General features: G+C 41.1%; 1 protein-coding gene across 4 annotated transcripts in view; it reads right to left on the bottom strand.

Annotated features, from left to right (window-relative positions):
- The window catches only part of lpp (LIM domain containing preferred translocation partner in lipoma), a 138,630-nt gene that overhangs the window by 91,331 nt on the left and 19,375 nt on the right, over positions 1 to 27,924 (bottom strand). For all 4 annotated transcript variants that reach the window (XM_085773646.1, XM_085773644.1, XM_085773645.1 and 1 more), the window contains one exon: positions 23,882 to 23,927. The gene's annotated coding sequence lies outside the window, so the exon portion shown is untranslated. The remainder of the gene's footprint in view (positions 1 to 23,881; positions 23,928 to 27,924) is intronic.

Below are 27,924 nucleotides of genomic sequence, written 5' to 3'. Positions count from 1 at the left end.
AAACCCACACAAACACAATGCATGCAGCGCACACCACATGCAAATGACTTGAACTTTGGTATAAACGTATTCTGATTCAACAGATGTGGAGTCGATGCGATGAGAATCTGAAAGGTCGATCCAGTGAAGACTGAACATGACATGCTTTTTGTTTGTCTAACTTTGACTTCTGTGAGCCGCCGCTACTTAATAAGCTAAATTATGCATCTGCTCACTGCTCTCCTGCATCAGCTTTGATGTGTGTGTGATACAAAAACAAAGAACTGCCATCTCTTACACCAACACAAAAAAAATACACACCACACATTGCCATAAGTGAGGCATATGGCATAGGTCAAAGAGCATGCATGCAGACACAGAACAGACTGTATCTGTATATTGAAGCCTCATCAAAGGGAAGTCAATTGCGATTGCCGGGGCAGTTACAAGATGACTCACAAAGCTGTGACACCATGTTTAACAGTTTGCTTTATGGGGCCATGGCAGTCGGGCTGTCTTCTCCCAGCTGCTCTGCTGCACTTTTACAGCTGCCATTGAGGAACTGCTGCAGGTGTTTCTGCCGCATTAATCTTTCATGTCCACCAAGGAAACTATCAAACAAAACCATCCAAAGAGGACCACAGAGAGTACTGAAATCTAACATAAAACAGCAGGGTTCAGAGATTTCTATTCTTTTTTTTTTTGAGAAAATATGACATGCTTTCTAGCAAATCTTCTCTGTGGCAAGGAAACTGAATCGCATCATGAAAACACACACAAAACTGCCGAACTTGATCTGACAGCGTTCAGGATCGGCTGCTTATAAAAATGCTCCACCAGCAAACACTTCAGTTTCTCCTTTGGCTTCTCCCTCGCAGACAATCACACAAATATGTATGGGGGAGATCTGACTGCTCTTAAAGGAGTGTTTTGTCTTCTTTTCACTCCGGAGCTCAGAGGTCACAGGTTACAGTTGAGCAACTTAGCAGACATTAAGTGAAGGCTTCACAGTTTAAAGGAAAGCTGTGACTTCAACAGCTCAAACTGAGTATTGAACTACTACTTAACAGCCACAAAGTATGAGCTGAGCACTAAGATCCTAAGATCTCACATTGACACGAATTATACTTTTCACATGAACCGTCACATGACATCATAAAAAGGTACAATATTTAGGCACTCGCCAGTTTATAGTCAACTGTCTGGCCTTGGAAATACTATAATACTAATTTCTACTCATGACCTTCACAATAAAATCATTGTGATCAAGATTGTATGATCTTTTGGCCACACTGCCCACCCTAACCGTTCATGCTTTTTTTTTCAGAATCAGAATCAGATTTACTGGCCAAGTATGTTGCAGACATACAAGGAGTTTTGCATTGCTCTATGATTTACATGTAACAACCACAACTGAACAATAAGTTAAAATAGAATGATAATAAATAAATAATAATAATAATACAAAAATAGTTAAATAGAAGTGGTCAATGGCTAGACTGTGCTGTAACATGTAGAGCAAATAAATGAGGTAATGCCATGAAATAAATATTTGTATGTGGTATGAATGATACGTACATTGTATAGTTACAATGTACATAATAACATATGTATAGTCAATTACAGCAGTAACAACGGAGTGCTTGGAAAGATTTAATGCCGTCTGTGCATATTGACAGTATGTAAAGCAGGCCTGCAGCCGTACAGGCAGGGTGTGGCAGTGGCAGTGAGTGATGACATGAAATGATATCAGTGATAAAAGTCCACATGGAAGGGGCGGTGTTTAGCTCAGTTGGTAGAGCAGCCGCCCCATGTGTTGAAGCTACAGTCCTCACTGCACGCGGGCCCCCGGTTCGAATCTTGCAACCAGCGGCCCTTTCCTGCAGTCATTTCCCCCTCTCTGCCTCCCCATGTCCTGTCTCTTTTGGGCGAAAAAGCCCAAAAAAACATACTTAAAAAAAAAAAGTCGACATGGAAGTGGATGTTTCGGTGTCAGAGGGTTACTGACTGACAATGAATGATATATTTAAGTGTTCATCAAAATGATGGCCTGTAAGGAGAAACTGTTCTTGTGCCTTGTTGTGCTGGTGTACAGGGCTCTGTAGCGCCTACCAGAGGGGAGAAGTGTGGACAGATTGTGTCTGGGTAGCAATGGGTCAGCTGTGAAGTTTGCTGCTCATTTCCTCCTGACTCTGGAGGTGAACAAGTCCTGGATGGAGGTCAGTTTGACACCAGTGATTCTCTCTGCAGTCCTGATTGTCCTGTTCAGTCTTTGTCCTGTTTGGTGGCTGGACCAAACCAGACAATCACGGACGTTCAGGGAACCGACTGAATGATTGCGGTGTAGAACTTCCTGGCGGGGTGAACTTCCTGATCTGGCAGAAGAGCCAGAGACATAACTGTAATAACTCCCCTTTTTGCTCTGTTTTGGTCTCCACCGAACTCCAAATAATCACAGCTCCAGTCTGTTTGGAGACGAGCAGGTACAGTGATTCTTTGAGCTGATGTGAGGTCAGTATACTCTTTGTATTTTACATTTCAAGCCATTAAGTCCAAGATTGATATTAAACTACTGAACTACAGAACAATTCTATTATACGATGTATCAAAGTGTGTCCAGTGTTGTCTTTAAGAGTGTTTGTGTTCCTACACCTGTTTAGCTTGTTGAGAGAAAGTTAATTAAGATTTAAAGGGCAATTATGCTGCTTTCCTCCCACCTTGTGCTTCGTCCCATGAGTAGAGTTCAGTTAAATCCACACAGCCCTTGGTTCACTAGACACCGATCAAAACATCACTTCAAAAGGACACTGCAGAGATGAAGATGGAGATACACTTCGGCTGGCAGATTTTTCATACCAAATAGCGGGGCGGTAGGCGACTGGGATTAGCACTCAGTTTGTGACGCAACGTGCGGAGGATCAGCCATGCGGATGAAACCGCTTTAAAAATTAAAGGTTCCCATCTGCAAGACGTTGCTGCTGAAGTCTTCTCTGCATTGGACCTGCTCTGCTTTAGAGGGACGGCTGAATGGATGAGCAGGTTAATGCGACATTACACAAACAAGCGCTCGTTCCCCCCACGTTCTGCTGTTTGAAAACGGGGAAGAGCAAAGAGTTCAAGTGGTCATTATGGATCCTGAGATGTTTTGTGCAAAAGGGTAAATATCTGAAAGTGCAGGAAGGCTGACACCATGCCATGTGTTGACATATTAATAAAAGCAAAAAGCTGTTTTGGACCTCTTTCAAGTGTTAAAAATTTTATGGAGGAAGCGTAACAGCAGGGCCAGGGCATCGGAGGACCAGGCAAGTCAAACATCATGTTCTGAAACATAGCCACTGCAAACAGTGCAGCGGCATGACACGACTATCTTCACATCCACTCAAGAGCAAAGCATACGGTTTTATTGCTGCTGATTTAGAGGCACTACATCTAATTTCAGTTGGTTTTACATGAGAGTATTGCTTTCATGTCAATATTGCTGATACAATTAATAAGAATAATAGGTTATTATGCTGCTTAGTGATACAAGGCTGTACATTTCATTATCACAAACTTACACAGAAAACATCCAGATGACAAAGTCAGGATTTTAAGTGTAAGAAAGAAATGTCTTTATCCCTTTAAGACAGGGACTTCTGAGTAATAGTAATTTGTTATTACTTATCCCTGTAAAACATGTAGGGTGTGGATTAAAGAAGAAAAACATCAATGATTAGTTCCAACACAGCGAGCGGTCCCAAGTCCTCAGAGGGATGACAGAGGAGGACGTCACCCCAAAAATGTTGGTAAGAGCTGCATAATTCATTTGCAATGTAGACGAAACTGCAATAAGTGCAATTCTCAAATGGCAGCTACAATAGCTGCACTTATTTATCTTTTTTTTATGAAATATGTCACAAAAATCACAAAAATGTTGTGTTTTGCAAAAATGCTAGAGAGATGGACAACAAATCCTATTCTTAAGACATACAGTAAAGGATTGTTTTGTTTGTTTGGTACAAGAAAACAAAAATCGCATCATCGTGTGCGTGTGCGTGTGTGTGTGTGTGTGTTTGGCCAGGAGCCTGTAAAATGTCATCAGTGTAGAACAGGAACTGACACACAGAAGTTGAACCGGTGTCTTTACAGTTACGGGGAGCTCTGCCTTACAGTTTCACCTCTGATAACACCAGCGCATCGTGTTTCAACACCTCTGTCTCAGAGTCACCTGCTATAAGTCAGATCCAGTGCCGGCAACGGCCACTTAACACAAACCTGCCATGACAACGAGGAGCGAGAAGGCTAGCAGGCAAAAATCACCTTTTTCTTGTGTCAGACTGCGTTTGCTCAGAGCTCAGGGGAGAAGAGGGTCTCAATCACAACTCATCCTGTCTGCACCCAAACAGTAACCCCGACAAGAGGCAGCCGGCTGACTCCAGTCTGACGGGGGCAGGTGGACGGGGTAGCACGCGCTCCCCGAGGAGGAGACAACAAACTTGTTGGGCTGGTTACAGCAACAGACATCAGAGGTCCATCGGTGGACTTCTACATTAACGGTGCAACAGTGTGTTCTTTGTTGTATCTACCAACAGAACATGTCTATGGGAAATCATTTGATTACTTTGTTATCACATGCTTCAATTATTTACTATTTAAACTGCCGGCGAGTGAAAGTTTTAAATTGCAAATTATTCTTTCATCATACAGCAAAACGGCAACAGAGCATGTTTTACAGCTGCACTGGCTCAGTGTCAGTGTGTAAACACAGGGAGCGCTCCCGTTTGTTAAAGGCCAGAACATTTCAGCCCTCTTTGTACAAGGAGCTATCAGACAGGCAGTCTAAAGCCTCTCATAATTTGGCTAATTACACAGATGGATAATATGAAGGTTAATCAAATGATAAACACGGCAAATACCAATTTGTTTTCCCCATTAGCTATTGTGAAAAGCCCAACCAGTTGATAAGCATTACAAATGAGATTTGGAGCTGTGACTGCTACAAAGGAGTAGCAACCCCACCCCCCACCAACACCCGGCACCCGGCACCACCTCCCTGTGCAAAAGCAGAGAAAGAGGAGAAAGAGAAAAAAAAAAAAACAGCCCAGAATAATGAGTGAGAAATGAAAAGATAGCTCCGCCGCTTTTTACTTAACGGTTAGATGTCAGGTGAAACATACCCCGATGTTGACGGATTCATCACAGGAGCCCCCAGTACACTCCTATTAAAAACTAAATGTGCCGTTTTCAGGCTTCTCTCTGGATTTTAAACTGTGACAGACCTTTGTCTTTCCTTTGAATCTCTCTGTATTAGTCTGTTTGTCTGTGACACTCGTGGCTTATGTTGCGTTTACTGCTGGAGAGGCCACAACCATGAAGGGACGTGAAGTTGCCACAAAGAGACTCCACCAAAAAGAGATAGACGCAAACAAACAGAGACTCCAAATGACCACAAAGAGACACAAAATGACCGCAGCGTTCGATCTGTCTCGGGTGGCCCTCTCCAGCGATTGTACTCGGATTACTACAGTCATTTCTAATAGAGAGAGTACTCTGACAAAACCTTGGGTTTTTTCCTTTTTTCAACCTCTCCTACATTTTTATTTTGTTGTCACAGCTTTTATCTGTTCTAACAAGACGAACATGTTGTAACATTTATACAACAAAAGAGACACGGAGAAAGTTTTAAGGGTCGCAGTACTTGCTGAGAGAAGCTGCTGTTTGAATATGCTCTCGACTGCTTCTTTTGTGCTAAAGAGTGTCATCATTCATTTGCAGAGGTTCAGAATTACAGCAAAAACAAGAATTATATTTCTGCATCACTTGGGCACAAAAATACCACTTATTCCACAGGATAATAGCTGTGTTTGTTAAAGCAGCACCACAAAACTTCCTAACAAGATTTGCATGACTTTTTTTGAACAGCTGTTGAGTAGTTTACTTGAGTTGTTGGCCTTTGCTCCCTAATGACAGCAACACAACTTTTCTGTAAATATGTGAATCTGACTTTAATGCTGACTGACAGCTTGTATATTGGCTTGGGATATATCAAATAGAATTGGATGGCTTGCATGACTGGAGTATGTGCTCCTTGATACTGCAAGTGGTAAGATGCGACGTCTCAGGAGTTTATCTTATCTGAGTCTCAGGAGGTTACTGACTGACAGCTGTAAATATATCACAACACAACCTTAACCATCTCCCACATACCTCAGTGGTAGATAGCACTCTTAAAAATATATTTGCATCAACAATAAACAAAGAAAAGATCTGGATATTTCACATTTTCAGCAAATCAATAGCAAATGACAAAAGACGATCTGCCTCCACTTGATTGTAATGTTAAGCTACAGGAGCATGAAGCTGGAAATTTAACAACACTAATGCAATTTCACAAACACCGTGGCTACATTATTCCAGAAAAACATTAACCTTTATTAAAGAGGGAAGATAAAGCGGTTAACTAAATAACAGCCCAGACAAAGAGGAGCAGCACATCCCACTGTGTAAGCCAGTACAGAATTTAATCCTGTATATAACACAAAACCTTAGAGGCAGACGTCTTTCTTAAACTACAGCATTTACATTTTAAATTAGGCATCTCACGCTATGCCTGACTTGTAAGATGCAACTGAAGGGACTTGCCGCAGCAGAACAAGTATGCATCAACCAGTTTTTATGCATCAACCAGTTTTTTTTAGCCAGCATCACCCAAAAGCCACAGGAATCATACTGGGAAGAATATGGATAGAAAATGTCATAAAGTTCCTTGTAAACAGAGCAAGAAGTGAGGTGATAAAGATGCTCATTATCGAGGATGTGAACAAGAGTCTATGGCGGTTTGCTGTTTAGCATCTGTTAAGTATTGCTACACCCAAAGTACAGCTGAGGCTGATGGGAAATATTTCAGGCATTTTATCATAAACTTTCATAAACTTCCATAAACTTCCGTGGTTCTAGATCAGGGGTATTCAATTAAAATTCATTGAGGTCCAGTTACTAAACTTTCATCCAAGTGAAAGGTCCGAACCTTATAAAGTCCAAATGGTGTCTTATATATAAGCTATAGCCTACCCCAACGAAGTGCATTTTCATATCTATTGTCAATTTTCAACACAGGAAACATAGTAGTGTGTAGTGCACTTTTATAGTAAACAACTAGCTTTTTTTTTTAATTTTTTTTTTTACCATGAATAAAAGTAGCTCCCAGGCAAATTAATTTAAGGCCTGTATTTCAATTAAAGAGAACAAGACCGAATAAATAAGGGGGTTTCCCTGTTTGTTTGTTTGTTTGTTTGTTTGTTTGTTTGTTTGTTTGTTTGTTTGTTTGTTTGTTTGTTTGTTTGTTTGTTTGTTTGGTGCTTTTTTCTTTCTTCCTTTCTTTTTTTGAGGCCAAGGTGTCAAAAGCATCTTGATAGCTGCACTGTCATTGTATTGTCCCCCTCCATTAAATATGGAGGAAGGCTGAAAATCACAGGATATGTCTGTTCTGTTCTGGTGATACAAGTCAGTAGTCCTGAAATAGGTGTTTCTCTAACACACATTCTACACCTCTGAAGCGACGTCTTCCCGCATACGAGCTTCCTGCTCCTTCCAAACGGGGCAGAGCTCCGCGTGAAGAGGTTTACAGACCGAGGGAGAACCGGGGGTCAACACAACACCGGCGGAGAAGCAGGAAACAAGCACGTCGCACCGCTACGGCGTTGTGAGCGCACATTAAAGTAATGGGCTTGTGCGCGCAAGAGACCCACATCTGAACGGCCCCCACGCGCGCGCACACACGCTTAACCAAGGCGGCGGCGGCCACAAACGCCCAGCGGCTCGCCTTTGACTTCAGCATCAACTTTTTTTTATTTTGGAGCAAGGCTGTCATCACTCCGTCTCCTTTCTCTTTCCCTCTCAGACGCACTGGCCGCACCGGGTAAACAAACGATCTGATTGGCTCAATTGAGTGAAGCTGCCGTATTGACCTATAGCTGAGCCCGCTGTCCCGTCGGAAAAAAATGTTATTATTAGAGATTGGTCTCGGGTCCGGATCGAACCATCACTCGGTCCGGGTCCGGACCGAGGTCCGCCATTTGGTGATGCCTGTTCTAGATGATATGTGAAAGGGTCACGGCAAATAGATTACAGCCACGGAACGGAACACGAAAAACAACAACGGTCCGATCCAAGAGAACGGCAAGACGGCAAAACGATACACGTGTGACAATATGTTGCTATGGTGACACCGCAATCCTGTGGTGCAGGACAGCAACATTTAAAATATTTAACTTCAGACGGTATTGCCGTTTGCCGTTGCCGTCGACGGCATTCTTTGCCAGCCTCCACTAAAATGACATCCGGTGTGCCGTCTGCTGGACGCCATGTGAATGCAGCATTAGTATCGTGACTCACAGCAATCCATTAAATCATTGTGTTGACTCAACTCTACCACCACCACAGCACGCAGGTGTCTCTGTGGGTTCTCCAGCTTCCTCGGTCCAAAGACAGGCACATTAGGTGAATCTGAAGTTTGAATATTAGCCTAATTGCTTGTTTGTCTCTATGTGTCGGGCCTGTGATGGACTGGTGACCTTTCAGCTCCCCCATGACCCTGTAAGATAAGTGTAATGGCAAATGGATGGTTAGTGGACTTGGATTTGTTTATATTGTGTCTGTTTGATGAACGATGTTGTTGAGTGTTACCATTACCAGCAGCCACTATACTGCTATTTCATGTTTGATGGGTTCGGACTGTAGATCAGATGATCACGTGAATCTTGAGTAATTTTGAAAGATTTAAACAATGTAATGTTTCTATTATATTTAGTATGAGACAACACAATCCTACAGCTTTTATTCCCCATCCCTATTTCCTGTAGAGCAAAACAAATTACGTGTGCAACAAGCGAGCAAACATGCAAACTGCCTGTGTGAGGAGCTAACGGGAGGATTGATTCATTGGTCCTTGCCTCCAAAAACGCCAAACAGCTGCGATGTGTGATGGCTCAAAATTAAATCAAACTGTTAATCCACAAATTACAGGGGTGACAATGAAGGACCATTATCCAACGACTCCCTGTAGCTACACATGTCACTCTCAGATAGGTAGCTAATAAGTGCCTTTGGTTTTGGGATTGGATTTGGGCAAAGTCAACGCAGTAAAGCTTATCTGGGAGGGAACAACAGCGAGCGAGAGGAGCTGTGGACTTGCCTTGAACACTTAAAACATCACATCAAGCCATCATTAATTGGCTTCATCTGACAGGCGCTGTCCTGGGGCTCCTTATCACAGCAGAGGAAATGCGAATCATACAACAGGACCTTTATTGCTGTAGCTGTACCTGCACAAAGTGAAAGGGGGGTGGGAGGCGGAGGGGGTGAGTGTGGTACCATCCTCAGCCTGATGGGCTAATTGCCACCTTTCATTTTAGAAATGAGCACTTGATGTTAAGAAGCGACTCTCAGTGGGGTCTGCTGATACACTCATACTGGAGGAGCGCGGCGGACGCTCGAGCTATTTTAAATATTTGTTCACTGTGGTGGAAGCAGGCTTTCTACAGATGTGTGATGAGGCACGTGCTGAAAAGTGAGAATGCTTGGACTGTGGCACACATAAAACTGGGCGTTTCAAGGACAAGTCTACAATACAATGTAAGAATAGGCGATAATTAAGTTGACTGGGGTTTCTGTAGAGCAAAAAAAAAAACACAAAGACTCTAAAAACTCTCTGAAATGTAATTTATGAAGACACGGAGAGACTGGAATCCTCACCTCTGGAGAAAAGTATGAATTGCAAGAGGACACATTTTACCATTGGACAGAGTTAATTATCATCCTGAACTCACAAACAAGTCAAGTGTCTGGCCGCGCGGCTCTAACTGCTCTGCTGGTGAGGACTGAAGCGATGAAATATGATAACAGGGAGGCAAGCATGTAATTTGAGGGATCAAACTGTCAGCCGTGTGTGTCTTTGTAATTGTGCATGTGTGGTGCAGGAGCTGTAAATCACTTTTGATACACGTTTATTTAAAAACCTGTGGCCGTTGGGATGGATACAGTTATACTGCACTGCACTTATAATTAGCTTTCAAATGCATCTAGTTGTGTATTTGTAACAATGCTGTGAAATGACGTCCATGTCCATGAACAGGAGATCTATGAAAGCAATTAAATCAACAAAGGATATTTTCAACAAGTTGCACTGAGATTTACAATGAATTAAGCCTCTATCCATCTGAGAGAGTAAAAAAAGAAATAATTATTACTTCAAAATGTAGCAGCCAGTGTTTATATTGTTTCAATAAGAGACATATTAATAAACTTAAAGGTTTCCAACAACATAAATAAATATATTGCAGGCAGGCATCAGTAAAGTAGACTTGAGGCAGAGTGGTTGTATTGAATTGCCACAGATAGAAACAGGTGTATCTCACAGGATGGAGGCAGAGTGCATTTACTGTACACAGGAATAAGCCTAATTGGTAACATAAATATGTATCAGCACTTAAATCCAACAACCTTATTGATCAGAAAGCAAAGAGGAGTTATGGAGACTTATAAAAGGGAAAGGTGAAACCCAGCAATCTGATTGGTTGTCAGATTTGGATTCAGGGACAAACTGTTTAGAAAGGTCAAAGGTCAAATACACGTTTTGGCCAGACCTCACAGATTCATGCGGTAATTGTGACACAATTCTGTACAAATGTGATGACACAAATACCTAAAAAGTCAATTTCAGTGTGGCATCACATTGTTCTGCTTTGTTCTGGCTGCGGTTCAACGCTGAAACTCAGGAGGAGGAGATTGTGACTGGGCTGGTTGGTGGAGCTGCACAGTTTCAAGAGTTTCACATTAGAGTTTTTCTGTATTTATACTTTTGTTTTGACCGTCTGTCATTCTTATGGGGGAAAACTGATGTCATATATTTCAGGGAACCAATTAGGCGTTAGTAATATTTGAGTCAAAAGAGTTGGAAGGTAGTTTGCTTATGATGGAGGCACAGTCAGTCCAATCTGTTTAAACCACATCCTGACAATCCGATCCAGTTGCAAATTTTGTAATGAATACTTAATGCTAGAGGAAAAAAAAAAAAAAAAGATTTGAAAACCATGTTTTCATGTTTGCCCTTTAGGCCAAAATGACATGGCACATTTTTAGATGTTATTACAAAAACTCCTACAACGTTACAAAACTGCAGCCACCTAATCTCCATGCAGGGTTAATCTAGAGCAAAGCAGATATAGAATATTATAAAGATAAATGAGTAAAACAGATTTTATAGAGGCTGCTCACAAGCTGTTTCTACAAAATGACCAGATGAGGCACAAAGTAGCACCTCCATAGCTGTGCAGCAGCAGCAACCAGAGCCAAACTATGGACAGACGAACAGAACGCGAGACGTAAAAACAGAGAGAAGTCACAGAAGATATAATCCCTGTACTGTAAAGGATGGTGGATTATCGGATTTCTGGATTCCTCACAGTCTCTGCCATATGCTGCTGTAGTTACACCTTTCCAGCCTCACTCACTGGAGATGCTTAAATCCTTCAGTAAATGAAATGAAACCTTCTCAAACAACTCAGTCAATTACAGGCTCCCTGCTAACTGTTACCAGCAGGAATATCGAGTCAAACACTGCGGACACAGTCATCTGTCACCTACTGCATTCCCTTATTAAAAAAATAAAGAAATAATGGAGGGGGATAGATTTGTCAATTTATTGTAAACAGATATTTTCCACTCAAGATACTCTGAGATTTTCAAACATTTTCATATCCCAGGTATTGAGTTGTTTTTAATGTTGAACACAGCTTATCCTCTGCTGCTACAGTAAGCACTGCACATCTATCCCCTTATTCAAACTTGTATTGGGTTTTGGCTTGGGGACATAATCCCTTCCCCGGCTCGCTCACTGGCAAAGCCACATAGAATCAGCTCATCAATACCACTTTGTTTACTGAATACAGATGACTTTGCTCAAGAATCCCCTTAGCACAGCGCAGGATATAAAGACATGAATGAGTGTAAGCTCATGACGATTTCATCTGAGCTTTCTTTAAACACTTGAGCTGCCATTTAAGCAATTGCAGCAGACAGCGATTTTGCTTTGCAATTATATCCAAATCATTTTCACCCGGTCCAATGAAAGAGGCTGACAACGAGCCAGGGTGCTTTAGCCCTTTGTCTTGACTTACAGGTATTGCTTCAATTGTTCGCTCTTCTCTGGAGCAGGAAAAGGTCCAGTGGGCTGGCAGCCACAGCGGCGTTTCCCTTCACCCTCTCTATATTCTGCAGCGCTGGACTGCAGGACCACAGATACATAACAATGAGGAGCTTTAGGCCCATAACTTCATCATGTCACACTGAGCCAGGGTTTCCTCATACTCTGTTTAACACACGCACGCACACACACACAATACCAGTGGCTAAGCTTACTATGAGGTTCTCAGCCACTGTGGAAGAGTGTTATTACAAAAACTATCAGCAACAAAGAGGCAGGGATTGGTTACAAATCTGCATTTCAGGGTGTAGAAGACAGAGGCAGTTTGTACTTATACTGACCTCATGCAGCCCACTCACTCTGTTTCCTGTTTGTTTGTTGCTGCTTAAAAGACAAGTAGGACGCTGAAGTCCAAACAGCCTGCTATACATTTCTCAGTCGGTAACAGTGGGACAGAAGATCTGTGCACTGTGCTAAAAGGATCTGACAGTGTCAGACCACGATCTCTGCTCTGTCAAAAACATCACTCTACTGCACACTATTAGCATAGTCTGAGGATGTTTTGTCTGAATTTTGTCTAAAGTTTATTTCAGATGAACATGTTTTACACAGCGTTTGGAAACAACATCCAAATGATAGAACCTGCAATAAAAAAAATAAATACTATTTTTATGTTTTTCCTAAAGAAGGTAAAATGTGTCACATGTAAGCACAGTAAACTATGCAACATGTTCCTCTGGTACAAGACCAAAGAAAAATCGTACCATCTTTTTTTCTTTTTTTTCCCCTGAAAATGAAAAGTAAAAACGAAACCTTAGCTGAAACCATAATCGCATATTACAATCACAACATCTGCAGAAATAATCACAATCTGAATGTTTTGTTCTCCATATCATGCTTCCCTATATTGTTAAAGGTTATGGCTACAACTTTCTCATCAAAACGAATCATTTTTTCAAAAATAATACATCCATAGAACATCTAGAGGGGTGCAGAATAAAAGTATTAATTTTACTGAATTCTTTATATAGTATATAAATAATTGTTTTATACATTTTGATGGGTCCAAAATATATAAATATTAACATATGGTTATGTTGGCAACGTCGGCATGAAATGCTCTCTGGGCCAACTGCATTAGTAGCTACAGTATGTTGATGTCACGTGAGGTGGAGCTCAGACGGAGAAAATGGTATTGTGCTAATGCTAATGCTAATGAACCCTCAGCCGGTACTGTAATGTTTCCGGTGCAGGCGTGACGCATATCTACCTTCATGAGAAGGTTGTGGGTGATATCTGACAACACATACTGTATCATCAGCATATCAAACCAAACTGATGTTGAGTCCACCAGCGCACTGATGCAGGTGATGCTGGTGCACTCTTTCATCGATGCTCAGTCTGGTTTTCGGGGTCAGTCTGTGAACATTTTCATGGACTGGTGTCAGCTGAACTCAGATTAATCGAAGGCCAGACATTTTCTCACTTCAACCTCCTGGTTCTGAAGTGCCGTTCAGCCTGCCCTGTACAGAGCCATCATTTGATCAGTTGTAACGTTGCCTTTCAAGGCATCAGATACATGTTTCATCGAGTTAGTGCCGTCACAGAACCCAGTATCACAGAACTGAGACTGAGATTACAGCCACCAACACCTAATCACTGGAAATGTCCGACCCTTTAATCAACAATGTCACACATTACTTAAAGTATTTCATTCATGACATAATTTTGAATAATTAGCTTGTTACACAACAATAAGCCAATTGATCAAACGTGTTGTGTAATAGTGTAACTAATTAAATGAGTTTCCACTCTTCACACAGCTTATCGCACTGCCTGTATACACACATACATCAGAAAGAAACCATACCAACACATAAATACCAACACATTATGACCAGTAACCGTGACTAACAGTAATATGACCCACATGTTCCAGCTGTGTGTGGGAGAACTGGCCTCATTAGCTGGATGTTTGTCATCCGGTTTTTTATTTCTCCCAGCTCTTCCAGTCTTTAACATTGGATGTTATGTTGTCGAAAATCTACTAAAACACAAACGCAGGGTGATCAACAGCAGCAGACACTTACTTCACTGTGGACAGGGAGTTAAGAATATCACGGTCTGTGGCTGCAGTCGAGAAGTCTAACCTCTAAATGTCATGAGGTCGAGGGAAGATGTTACAGAGGACAATCCAACTACACTTTCACTTGGACCTGTTCTAACCAACTTTATTTATAACACATGGCAATGCACCCTTTTCCTTTCCAAACCACAAACACAAAGCAAACAGGAATAAAAGGTTGAAAAATGAAAATATGAAAAAAATGCACTGGTAGAGAAGGTTGACCCATCAAAACAATAATTCAACAAAAATTAGCAGCTAAGTACGAGGCCAGGGTGAATAGGATTTAGACATTAACAGGCTACATTGACTTTTTCCTTTTGTACGCATTTGTTATATTTATTAATAGATTGTTATGACCATGATAGGCTTGTTCTTAATGATGAGTCCTGACTGGATTTGAAAAAAGAAAAATCTAGATCGATGGATTTGGAGGTCAGCCAAGGATTTCCATGACTGTGTCACAAACACAAAACACATGCTCTGATGTTTCTATATTTATGTAGGTCTGCTGTGGTAAATCTACATTAGTGCCACTCTACTGTAAATGATGCTACAGGAAGGAGTTGTGGTACGGTCTTCTCTCCTTCCCGTTCATACTGTAAAGGAAGACCACTGCAACAGGAGATAAGATAGGAGCCACTGAAGCTCCCTATCTTATCATTCAGAAAATTCAACCAGCTCTTATTATGGCTCCCACTTAGATACTTCTGGGTCATTTCACCCAGTTAGACTTGTCCACTGTGGCCTATGCTGTCTGTGAAACACACAAGGTCAATATGATTTGCTTTGTTTGTAAAGTAAACAATGTTAGTGAATTATTTAAAATGCACACCCGAGCACATCACAGGGAGATTTTCTCCCACAGCAGATGAGGACTTTAGTTCAGGGATTTCTTACAGATCGCTCTGACAAACACATCACAGTGTGTGTTTGTTGCATGTGTAAATGTTCTTGAAATCCTTGGTAGAACAGAGAAATGGATTTGGACCTCCATGATTGATCCACTTCTTAAAATAAATCTGATCGATGTCAAACTGCTGAAGAAAAACAAGCTGTTTGGCCAGAAGCATCTGTGCAGCGTCAGTTGGGCTGCAGTTGTTTGGACTTAATCTTTCACTTGGTCACTGCTCACTCTGCAGCACTATGACCCTTGGTCACCACCCAAAGAAGATTAATTGAGAGGCAAAGTTAAACTAGTTGTTTTTGGAAGGCTTGATCCTTAATTGACTGATGGCTGCTGCTGTTTATCTGTTCCTGCTGCTTAAAACCCAATCCAGCCCCGCTCACTGCTCCATCACAAAACACAGCCAGGGTATCTATGTCAGCCCCTTAATCACTGCGAGGTTGTCTTAATCTAATCTGTCCATCATGAGCTGGTCTTATTTACTTGTTTTCTTTTTTACTCTCCCTGCAGAAGGTGATCACAGCTCAGCTGTGAATCATCCTCTGCTCCAGTTTTGTCATGGAGAGCTGCAGTAATTGTTTAAAAACAGACCTTCAGCCTTGGTGTGTAAACATGCAGCTTGAGAGCAGCCGTCAAATGCATCTGCGGAGCTGCGAACAAAGGGTATAATTGCTCTATCATATGCCAGCTCAATACGCCATTATTTTCTGTTGCACTGTTGAGGTGTGTGGCCTCTGCCAACAAAGCAGCATTGATTCAGTCAGACAGGCTCGTGCTCAATGGGCCTGTATTGAAAGTGAACCCTGCTAGAAAGACTGTTCCTCTATCACCAAGATGAAAACCTGAAAACACACTAATGTCACTAACTGAGGCCAAATATATTATCACATATATTAGATCAATTATACCACCTCTTTTAACCTTGACATTGATATTGTTGATTCTGTTGAATGATTTTATGTTACAGTGAGACACTACAATATTCACAGCCATAACCAAGGTTTATATTGCAGAGGTAGTTCACCTTCATTAACCTCCACAACTGAGACTGTTGAAAGTCAGGAGTTTCACCTTTCAAAATAAAAGCTGATGCAAGTCCCTATCAACAAAAAAAGTGAAAAAGTATTATATTACATCCACTGCAAAAACTTGCTGCCGTCTGATGTGAATAGGCATCTGCACAACGACTGAGTTGACCATTAGAAAAATAATCTGATGCCATTTTAATTATTGAGGAATAATTTGTCATTTTTAGATAAAAAGTTACAGTTTTCTTCTCCACAAATATGAAAAAGTCCTGTTTTCTATTGTGGTCTCCCTATATAATGAAGCTACGGGCTTGTTGACTGAACACAGGGCAACTGTGGGTCGTAGCCAACACCATGACAACAAGCTGTACTGGTTTTACAGCGTGACCTCAGCGCGACCAACTGTCTCCAACAGCTTCCAACAACAACATCACAGGTACGTCATCTTACACAAATCACCATTGGTAACCATCATCACACATCACTGACTCCCTGGGAAAATCAGGTGATGCAGGTGGTGTTTGACCTCAACTAACAACCTTAACGGTTTAAAGATAAGAAAGATGAATTGATTAATAATGAAAACAATCGATATTTCCAGGCCACAGCTTTATCCAGCCAGGATTTAAGAATGACTAAGGAAACACTTCAACCGGACCCAAAAGAATGTCGCAGTTCTTATTTTATTTGTTACAATAATTTGTTGAATTGTTAATTTATACCTACAATGCAATCTAAGAGAAATCTAAGTGAGATAAGATCAAAGTGTTTTTTCATGCTTTCAAAACACTTGCATCACTCTAGAGGAGATTGCCTTGATTCAGTCATTATCCTGGTACCCTGAAAATACTCAAATCTAAATGTACCAATTGTACTCTTTGTGGAAATTTGAAAAGAAAACGCCAGTGGAAAAAAAAAACACCACAGCCACTCACTGCTCCTTGTGAACAAGAAATTCGTAAAATGGTCAGATTTCAGGCCTAGAGGGAGAATATCCGACTCTAAATCTCAGTGTCGTTTAAGAAACAAATGCACGAGTCTTACACATTCAGGCACAAAGAAATAGTTTCTTTCTAACTCTAAAAGCCACAAACAAGGTCAGTCTGCCACAAACAGCAGTTCAGTCTTTATGGTATAAAACAACAATCCCTGAGCATTCCCCCCTGGGTGCATCAGGCCACGATTGCATCTTTAAGATAGATACCACAAACAAGTTATTTTTTTGTTAGATGCTCTGTCCACCTCACTCGCCATCAAAGCCGGACTGGGCAGAAAGTGCACAGTCATGTGTGTTTTAATGCAGAATGAAAGGCAGGATAAAGAAATGAAGAAAGTCAAGCAGGCAGGAAAAAGACAGGGAGGAAAGACTGAGAGAATCCCCCTGTGACACGACTGCACTGTCAGCCTCATTCATCCAAATCTGCCAAATTTGATATTAATGAGCTGCACAATCCCATGACGAAAGATGCCACAACGCAGCAACTGTGGGTCTTTGTTGAGCAGCGCTTATGAATGTAAAACACTTCAGGCGCCGTGTAAGCAAACAGTACAATATTCATTAGCATTCTTCTTAATGTTTTTGTGTTATCAGTCGTTTCTGGACCAATCAGGCCACAGTTGAGCTGTCACTGTGATGGCGCCACGTCAGGTTTAAATGTGCTGACGGGGACGCCCGGCAACAACGACTTCCACATCCCACAAATTACAGCTACATCCAGTCTGACCATGACATGTGGCAAGTTTCACTGAAATTATTTTCATCCATCCATTGTCTATAGAATGGAGCCAATCCCATCTGACAGAGTGAGGGTGGGGGTTCACCTGGACAGGTCAAGTCTATCGGGGTCAGGGCCTCACACACTCACATTCACACCTTTTCACCATTTTCTATGTTGGCTGGATATTGTCTGAACATCAGAGTGGAAAGTCTGACTTTTGGAAATAACCAAATCTACATTCACCAGATCAATAATGCTTCAGGAGAGACATTGGTATGGTATACATGCTGTTAAAGCCACTACAGCTACAACACATGATGGGATCTGTGCACAGTGGTAGGTCAACACAATCCAAAAAGTCACAACACAAAAACAAAAGTCACTGCAGAGTGAGGAGGTGTGTGTATTTGTGTATTTCCATGCCACCTTTTTCATCTTCCTTTATCGTCAGACAGATGGCTGCTCACTTAGGTTGGGACTGAATTTGTATTTGTGTTGTGGCTTGTGCATTGTGTTGACCTGCATGAGCCACCGTTCTCATGGTGGCCCACGCAACATCAGGGTGTTTGATGTTTTCAACAAGCAAAGGCATCAGTCAACGAGAAAGAAAACCCTGACGTACGGATGTGCCCTTGAATTTTTATGTGCGACTGTTAGACACTAAACAAGAAACTGAAGAGTACGTATCATGGCTATATTTTATATAATAACAGCATTTCATATGATATTTTGCAATGTAAGTTAAGAAAGATATATTTAGATGAGACACAAGGTTTTTTTTTTTTCTTTTAGTGCTGAAAGCCGCTTCAACACCACGCGTGAGTGCTGTGCTGCTGAGATTATCAAGCCGTAAAAGGAACAGTATGAGGGACTTAGATCTTTTCTAAAAGATGTTTACCTTACATAGAGCAGGTGTGAATGAATGTATGTTTATAGAGTGAGAGAAAAGATGGCACATTTTCCTAAAAGAAGAGGCCATTATATAATTTCCCCCGACAGTCCAGCGGAAAACTGAAGGATTTGTCCATTCACATAATAAAGTCCCTGCTGCTCGGCTCCAGCTCCAGTCAAGTCCAACAAAGAGTTAAGCATTTTAAATTCTGCAGTCAAGCTAAACTGTTCTTGAAATTCAGCTGGCAGCCGGCCTGGCTAGTCATCCGTCGATTTGATGTGTGCTTCAAGAATCTGGCCCATACACACGAACTGTGAGCCAGGACACCCAAACAAACAGAGAAACCAAGAACCAGTCTTGGCAAGTTAAGTTTACAGCTTGACTGCAGCCCAGTCGTGTAAGGTGGTCCCCGTCAGTCCACTTCTGTGCTACTGCGATGCTACTGTGCCGACAGAGAAGTCAAACTACATGTCTGTGTGAGGGGTGTCTTTGTCCTTCCTTGACCTGATGTGTCTTAAGAACGTGTCTGTGTGCATGCTGTGCATTTTGCCCATGAGTCAGAGGCTGCACATACCCTATGAGCTCTTACATGTACATATGGCACAAAGCAGTGATGTATAAGGTTAGAGGGAATTGGGTTGAGCCTTCACTGTGTAACTGCTCACAGCATTTTTCTTTGCCTATGTTATGCTCAAGTGTTGAACCTCAAAGAATAAACAGCTTTATTATATCCTCTTAAATATAACACTCTTACAAAAATCACTTTCAGCAACCAGTGAAATGCTTCTCACTTGGAGATACTGTCGACAATTTCATTTTTAAAAAAGGAAGACAGAAAGGTCAGGCTGAATAAATACAAATGTTGCACTTTGATACACACAGTAAGGTGAGTCATTTCACACAAAGTGCAGCCACTCTATACTGTAAAAGCTGTGCGGTGCGAATAAACCTGGAAAGTCTGCTCTGACTTTAGGTTTTAATAAAGCTCCAGCAGGTGCAGTCATTCTTCTAGCCCTCAACATCCATCACCTGAAAACTAATGACTGCACCGCACACGGCACAAAAGCAAGGGAGAAAAATAAATGTGATTTCAAAACACTGTAAAGCAGCTGAAAACCTTGAAAATCTCACTCAGCTCTGTTGAGTATTAACCATCACTGACGACATGGACATTACTTTCTATACGTTTCTATGGTGTGTTCCTACAATACAATAGAGAAAAAAAAGAAAAAACCAACTCCAAGGACTCATGTCATCAATACACGTGTTAAAATCTGTTAAAGGATTAATCTTGTCATTGTTACAGTTAATAGTGATGCAAAGTATTTAAATTTTTCTGTGCACCCATAAGACACTGATAAAGTTACTGCAACATCATGTTAACACAGGCATTGGTACATGTTTAGTCAACCATGTGACCTATCATGTGACCCCTCAGGGCAGATAAAAGAAAGAAGAAAACGAGAGCGTCTGTCATAGGCATGTCTTAAGCCTGAAGAAGAGCAGGTGGCTCAAAGCGTAGCTTGTTGGATGTGCTAAATAAATGCACTGAAAACGGAACTGAAGTGTGCAGACTTTTCTTTGGTCACCACAACAAAAATCCTATTGAATCTGATGGGATGATAATAAAATACTGAATCTAGAAATGAGCCCATAAACAACACTGTCAAAGTCAAAAACCCATATTAGACATATTATATCACACAAACTGATTTCACTAAAGATATTGATTTTTTTTTTTTTTAGAATTTATAAATCATATGGACGACAAACAAGCGAACATACACTGCTCATCAGTGCTGAACGAACTCACTAGAATTTTATACATACGATATATGGCCTTTGCTCCAGGAGAACAGGGGATGAGAGTGAAGGGAGTTTGTGGCCCCAGGATGCAGTGTCTCAAACACTCTTGCAGATATTGGTTAAATTTGATCCCTCCAATTTTTAAATTTTTTTTGCTGTTAAATACACATGTGCGCTGCAACGGCTGATCAGCGCCACATCCACTGTGCTCTGTCTCAGCTGATCACTCATATGTAGGTTAGATCGTCGAGATTGAGATCGTCCAATGTTGAACTGTTTTCATACAAAGTGCAGCCAAACACCAGGCTGAAGAGAGAGGAGCTGCTGCACATACTGTCAGTCCTCCTGTGTAACTTTTTGCTGCGAAATATGACTGAAGGCACGTGGAAGTCTGCCAGTGTCGACACAAGGACATAAGGAGCTAATAAAAAACAATAACCAATATCGGTCAAAGTTCTTGTTATCGGTTAACGGTTATACGGTTAATCATGTGCATAGTATACCCCTTTCCGGCGCACTGAGCCGCGTCGACGCGGTCAAACGACTCGGCAAGCGACGCGGGTTAAAATCGCCTTTAATCGGCTCGGCTCCGAACGGCTTGCAGTGGGAACGCCAGACCCGCGTCAACCCGCTAATTTACGTGATGACACTGAACGTTACGTGACGCTACGTCATCGTGCCGGTCGCGTCTCATATCACGTATCAAAACAAAGCTCTGCTCCGCTCTGCTCTCATCCGAGACTGGGATCAAAAGATCAGAGAACACTGACCAAAAACGATAGAAAAAAAGAAAAGAAAAGAAGCGACAGTCTGTTTAACTGACGTGTTGTGCAGCGGACGTCCGTCATCCGGCCGCAGCAGACTCTCTGTCCTCTGCGGTCCTGGTGCTCCAGGTCAGCCAGCCAGAGAGTCTGCCTCGGCGGACGGACACTCCGCGGCGGGCGGCTGTGGCATGACTGTGTGTGTTTCTTGCACCGCGGATGAGAGCGGGGCGACTGGTTTATGCTCTGTCTGATCCCTCAGCGGGGGGGTCAGACTCGGCTCATTTTGGTCAATGGGAAAGGGGCCAAATGCCGATTGTTAGCGGGTCGACCCGCGTTTAAAAAACCCGCGTCGACCCGCTAATTTTAGTGGGAAAACGGCTGTAGAGAGAGTTGTGTCTAACTGCACAAAACAAGGAGGACGTGGCTTTGCCACATTCTTGCCTCGAGAGGAAGAAAGCAGCTCCTCTGTCTGCCCTGGGTCTCTGAGGGCACGAGAAGGTTTAACATTTCTAGGAGAATAAAAGTGTGTTAATGAAAGCTGTGGCGAGGAGGAAGCTTCTTGCACCACCTGTTCGACATTTTCATATTTAGCGAGGAAGAGCTCAGGTTCCCGTATAGGCACCTTACCATCTGTTTCAAAAATCAGATTTTGGTATTCAACCACAGTGCATGCTTTGCTAAGCACAGACACCTCAGAGCTTTCTAATTTCAGCGTCCTTACTGACAGTTTGTGCAACACACGCTCTTATGGTATTTACTGTATAGTCGGTATATTTAAAGTGGGCACAACTATGTCATGGCGGCAGATAATCTAATAGAAGATATTTCAGTGACAGGGGCCAAATAATAAAAATCAAACCTCAACTACTTCATTAGAATAAAAAAACTGCACAAGCATGACTGAAAAAAGTGGTGGAATTATATCTTACATCAATTATAGCGAGGACCATTAGTGTTATCAGGACACGCAAACACAGTTTTGATGTGGCTGTTAAGGGAGTTCTCAGCAGCTTATCAGAGAGAACGCCAACAAAGAGTCAGCTAATTAGCAGATAAAGACAAAGAATCGTTGAAGGCTAAGCTAATGTACCAAATTTATCCTTAGTGAGCAGCAACAAGGTCCATAAGCCCATGTTTCAGTATTAACAGGTTTTATTCTTTCTTTTTATCTTTACACCTACCTACCAAAATCAAACATCCATTTAATGTCTCATGGGCAGTTCAGTCCAATGTCATGTTTTAACCATCAAGAGCCAAATTCATTTATTATATTATTTGTTTGTTTTTTCCTGGTGTGCAGAATGAGATCTTTGTGGACCACAGTGTGTCACATGACCTGTACCATCAACTCTGGCAACAGCAGAGGGCCTGGTGATGTATTTCTCATCCACTGAGTCAAGCAGTGGTGTTATGACAATGACTTAGTCCAATCCTACATTAGATAATAAATTACATTGTATGCTGGAAGGAAAGCTGACGGGGCAGTGAATATCTGGATTGTGTCTGAGGTCTCTTAAAAACAAACTAGACAAAGCTTTATTTGATTAAAGGGATAGTGGCTTTTCCACATTTTCTATCTAAAACACATGACTTTATTTTCTCATAACCAAAGCTAATTGATTAAATCAAGAACGTATCATGGGAACACTTGCTGTACGTCATTAAGACAACCTTTTGCCCTTTAGCCAGCTTTCTGTGATGCAAATGAATGGACTAGGAAGAGGGAGAGAGTTTGACTCTCCACTGGATAAGGATGTAAAAGTTGCTCTAATGTCCATATTTTCTAATATAAAATGTAAAAACTGGAGGGAAAAAAATCTGAAAAATAAACTATCATATTATCATATTAAATACAAACACTATTTTATACCCTGTTACGTAATATTCAAGTTTGCATGTTACAACAGTACCTCTGTAACAATAATTAAAACTCATCAGCATTTAATAAAACTACAAAAATAGTCAAAATAAAGAAATTAGGCTCCAAGTGTCTACAGCACACGGTGCTCTTAACGACCACCAATTACATTAATTACCCACTGATGTGTTTACACAATATTATCTGGCAACTTGAAGAACACACAAACTGTCACATAGCTGAGTCAGAGCAACACGTTTCTGATTTTTTGTGGTGATTAAATGAAGGAAATGGAACAAAAAAAAGAACATTACTACAAACATAATGTTGAAAGAAAATCTTTTTTTTTTTTTCATAATTTTGTTTCTCAGAAAGTCTGAAGAAAAATTAGTGGGAGTGGCAGAATGATGAAAAGAAAATTGTTTTTAACACAATATTTGCTAAATGTGTTCAGCCACACTCAGGTCAACTATACAAGTGGAGAAAGGAAGGAAAAGGGGAATTAACCTATAAGTAAATTAAATAACATTCAAAAAGATGTTGAATGGCGGCCACTCTGCTGTGTAGATGTACAGTAGTGTAGTGTTGCGGAAAGGAGAAAAGAAATTAGGTCAAGTACTCACCCAAATGTTAACACTAAGTGATGGCAGGGACTACAGGATCAGACACCTGAAAAAAGAAGCAGAGTAAGTGATCAGCTCACACATAAAGGTAATATTAAGTTTCATTTAGGGCAGAGTGGATGTGGATCAGTTGATTTCAATTGTCCGATCCGCCAGCGGCTGTTTGGCTCTTTAATCCATCACTGTCTGTCATTTTCAGTCACGTGTTTACTTAAAGAAAGTTAGCATTACAGTGCCGCGCCAACTCCTAAAGTGAAACACCAACTTTTGACTGCAGGGGATAAATTCAAGAATGATAATTGTGAGTGAAATTTCTATTTCTGGTGTTGTGAATGTCCTACATTCTGTTTAGATACAGGTAAGGGTGGGGGTGGAATGATTTTTGTCTCCAGGGCCCAAAGATGTGTATTCCTCTTGCTGAGGAATGCTTTTGTTCTGATAAATTGACATTGTCAGTTTCCCACATTGCCACAGTGTGGCATATACTATAGGGAGCAGTAGTGGGAACACAGATGCTACATACGATTGGCGTCAGTCAATGTGACAGGTCTTGTTTTTTCTTCTCTTTTGAGGGAGGGTGGGGGGGGGTCTATTTTTCTAAATCTGAACTTCCAAGTCGAGGAAGCAGGAAGGAATACGAATTAATACACCTACACTCCCCTTCTCCCTTTAGAATGGCAAAAATCTCTTTGTACTCGCATCATAATTACTGGTGGGCGCCAGTTTGGAATTGATATCCATGCCTCCTTCACACTTTTTTTTTTGCAAGTATAACACAATGTTTTGAGAACATCCAACTGACAACTAAGTCTTTTCTCAACTTCTCTGTGGCTTCTTTACATTGTGATAATGTTAAGGAAAATGTCACTTAAAGTGACGTTCCTTGTTCTAACGTGTGCTCCCTGTTTTCAGACGCAGCTTTTTGCACGAACACACAAAGTAGCCGGCGCGCAAGTCACCAGCTGCCAGGGTGTGTGACACTAATGACGGCTACAAACAAGCTTTAGTTTTGTTTGTTTGTCTGTCTGTTGTTGTTGTTTTTTTGTAATTCATAAATAGTTTTTTGGATTGTGCACCACTGTAATCCACAAAAAGACTTTGCTTTCTTTCATTGCTATCATTTAAATGTGGAAATGTGTGTGCATTTAATTTGTTTTTAGGAAATGAATATTAAAACTTAAAAAATAAATAAATAAATACTGATTAATCTGATCCTTTCCTATCTTTGTCAATTGAACCTCTTTGGTTGGACAAAACTATATTTTTACAGCCTATGGTAAATTTGTAAATCAGTTACATGACAAACATATAAATAGATGAACTTTATAAAAAACATCATTAGTTGTAGCCTTTTCTGAATGTAATGCTCTGGAAATAAATGGAATATGTTCAATGAAAGAATAATTTATACAAATTGAATTCAATAATGATTATTTGTAAAAAAAAAAAAAATTTAAATTTAAAAATGTAAAAAAAATGACGAAGAAGAAGAAAACTTTACTATACAGTAGCCAGAGCATCAATTTAGAATAAATGAAATGTTGTAAATCTAAGCAACACAAGACTAGAAATGAATACAATTTGCTGACGACCTTAAAAAAGCTTGATTCACCCAACCCTCCCGCCCCCCAAAACAAGAACAGTGTCTGTGGTCACACAGATACAGAGAGAGTAAAGGGGGTTGACTGATGTACACAAAGCCCTGAGAAGAGTAACGTGACTGTTTAGCAGCAGTGTCACAGAGCTCATTCACTCTCCGTCTCCTCTGCTCTGACACCAGCAGCAGAGTCTCTGCTCCATCACCATCAAGGCCAAACTGGTGCTCTGCTGTTTACATACACCACATCTATTGTGTGTTGCACACGTACAGTGCTGACTGAGAGTCACAGCTAACTGGGGACCTTATTACACTAAGTGTTTGGGGAATATGCCTCACTTCCTGTTTGCTTCTCTTGCCATCAACTTAAATTGTGCACCACCGCTATGTGGGTTGGATATTTTATTTATACTTTTATTTACCCAGGGTAGATTTACTGAGCACTAATGTTATTTTTCCGCAACTCCATCCCTCTCTCTCTCTCTCACACACACACACACACACACACACACACACACACACACACACACATTCAAATGCTGATGAATCCAGTCACTTCCTAAAACAAACAACATTATTTTTACCACTGTACACAGATTTTCTATAACTGCAAAATAGCCATAATCATAGAAATCAGTGTATTTAAGAAATCTGAGTGGAAGTTACCGAAACAAAAACCAAAACGAAAAGAAAAGAAATGCTCGGTGTACTGCAGCACCAATTTCTGACCTAATGCTGTGTTTTTTTTCTCTGGAGTAGTGGGGGACTTGAAACCTGTCCATTAAATTTGATTGATCTCACAGTCTCTGAGTTACAGATCAAAACAAAAACAAAAAGGCTTTCAGCACACTCTGTGCTATAACACATCTGGAGCAGAATCCAGCCGGATTTGAACAGTTACTTTCCCATACAAAAATCCCGTGCTGCCTGCCTTTATTAACTCTTAACATTTCCCACCACTCGGCACCAACGGATAATTAGTGTTATTTATGAGCGATGTAAGACGGAGCTGGCAGGAGAAACGGCGTAGCGGCAGCAGCGTGGAGCGGAGTGGACACACACTGTGAGCCGCAGCAGCTCCGTTAAGTAGCCGTCACACACACAGTTGAGGAGATTTGAGACCTCTGTTAACTCATTATGATCACTGCTGAAGTGGACTGTTCACAGTGCAGACCCAAACCACCTGCAGCCCCGTTCTCCCTGACTGTCCATAACTGGTGCCTATATGCAAGAAAAGCTCCACTCATAAAAACACAAAGAGTATGTGGTTCTTTTAGGCCTGTTCTAAATAACAATGGGCCTCATTCACCAATATCTTCTTAAGAACCTTCTTAGATTCTTTCTTAAGTTGTTCTTAAGAGGTTCCTTAAGAAAACCCTACGTCAGATTCATCAACGCGTTCGTAAGCCTCAGAATTGTTCGCAGCTGTGTTCCTACTTGATGAATGCCATCTCCTCGTAAGTTGAGGGCGTGTGCCAGGTGAGTCTAATTAACATAGGATCAGCATAGGTAACTGCCCCATCAATGCCCGTAAAAGGGCATGAGACTGCAGGGCCGTGTGCAAACAGCACCCACAGGCACTGAGCAGAGAAGGTGGAGTGAGAAAGAAAGTTGAAATGCTCAAATGAAAATCTGGGAGGGAGCACCAGACTCCAAACGTAAAAAGAACTTAAGTAGTGAAGTGGCGCTACTGTGGCAGGAATGAAACAAAGAAACAAACAAAAGGCTTATATTTAGTTTATATTTTTATATTTATATTTAGGCTATATTTAGTAGCGTCAGCAGTGGATGCAGCTCTTCGGTTGTTAACAGAGAGACCACACTCTCACGTGTGCCATCAAAAAAAAACGGTTGTGTGTAGTGTGAACACTTACAGTAAGTGCACTGTTGCAGCCCGCAATTAGGAAAAAAAAAAATCATATCGGCAGCTGTATGCCCCCCCCCCCCGCCCCACCAAAAAAGAGAAAAAAACAACTGATATGAATTAAATGTCTATAATGTTTTTTAAGAGACTGCAATGATTTGTCTATTATTATTATTAATATATATGATTATTAAAAACATCATAAAAGATAAGAAAATAATTCTTATTCAAATCATATAATATCATACAACTGCAGAACAAAAGAAAATGCTATAATCGGTTATTTTTGCAGAAGTCTCAGCACCTAAAAGTGCGTAAGTATACTCCTGACTGTTCGTAGATTTTGTTCTTAGTTAAGAACAAATTCTGGATAAGAAAACATTCATGAATGCCACAATCTTCGTAAAAACTTCGTAAGTAGGACTTAAGAACAAATTTGTTCTTAAGAACGGTTCGTGAATGAGGCCCAATGTTCTGATCACGGTTTGACCTGGACGACGTCTCCGAGACCTCACCGCTGCATCGTCGTCACTGTGTTTCATTCAGTGGGTGGATGTATTGAAGTAAGATTGAATCGGGTTA

The sequence above is a fragment of the Trachurus japonicus genome, chromosome 4 (genome assembly GCF_045865225.1).
Source record: "Trachurus japonicus isolate A0001 chromosome 4, Traja_1.0".
In the NCBI taxonomy this organism is placed as follows: domain Eukaryota; kingdom Metazoa; phylum Chordata; class Actinopteri; order Carangiformes; family Carangidae; genus Trachurus; species Trachurus japonicus.
This window is presented reverse-complemented; position numbering and strand designations above follow the sequence as displayed.